The sequence below is a fragment of the Tenrec ecaudatus genome, chromosome 2, assembly GCF_050624435.1.
Source record: "Tenrec ecaudatus isolate mTenEca1 chromosome 2, mTenEca1.hap1, whole genome shotgun sequence".
Taxonomy (NCBI): domain Eukaryota; kingdom Metazoa; phylum Chordata; class Mammalia; order Afrosoricida; family Tenrecidae; genus Tenrec; species Tenrec ecaudatus.
In genome coordinates, this window is record NC_134531.1 from 83,781,158 (window position 1) to 83,781,946 (window position 789).

The following is a 789-nucleotide window of genomic DNA, read 5'->3' on the forward strand; positions in this document are numbered from 1 at the left end:
CCACGGGGGGGTGGGGGGAGTCAACATTTATGTTTCTGTTATACTGACCCCTGCCCTTCAGGCTGGGCCCTGCCCAGGGGGGCTGTTGCTTTGAGGTGGGGCTGCTGCCAAAGGTTGCTGCCAGTGGTGCCCAGCCCCGGGGCCCACCCCCTTCTTTGGTGTGTGGTACATGGTGACCTTCTCTACCCACCTCTCCCCCAGCCTGGGGCAGCCTTTACATTGATTTTTTTCTATCCATATTTGAGAATTCATCAGTAAGTAATTGAAGTCCTTCTTACTTTCAGTAAGCCAAGTTTTGTCATCTGCCTGTCACAAATTGTTAATAAGCTTTCATCCAATCGTGATAGTATTTTCTTCATAGCTTATCAAGTCTTCCATCATTAGTGTTCCACGAGTCATATCTTTTTGTTTGTTTGTTTTGTTTTCTGGTTCAGCTGTGACTCCAAACAGGATCCAAAGACGGTTCTACTGATCTCCTCTCTGGGTTTTTATGGAGACTAGGTTTATCCTTCTGTGTTAGCCTCTTAAAGTACTGCAGCAACCTTAAAAGGGCACAAGAAAGGGCATGAGTCACATCTGTGTATGACACATACTTAAAATTCAGATTGTGTCTACTCAAGGTCCTATATTGGTCTTGTGCATTTTAGATTTTTTCTTTAGCTTCAACCTGAATTTACAAGTGAACAATTGATAGTCTGTCACTCTGCCAATTGAACTTCTCCAGATAGGAAACTAACAAAATACTATCAACTGTTGAATAGAAAATAAAATGTGATTTAATCACCTAAT

At 42.7% G+C, this 789-nt stretch overlaps 1 non-coding gene across 1 annotated transcript; it reads right to left on the minus strand.

The window, feature by feature from the left end:
* Positions 1–432: 432 nt before the first annotated feature.
* Positions 433–555, minus strand: LOC142441654 (small nucleolar RNA SNORA26). Its single transcript, XR_012783014.1, has one exon. It is a non-coding gene; the product is annotated as a small nucleolar RNA SNORA26 (small nucleolar RNA).
* Positions 556–789: the final 234 nt, after the last annotated feature.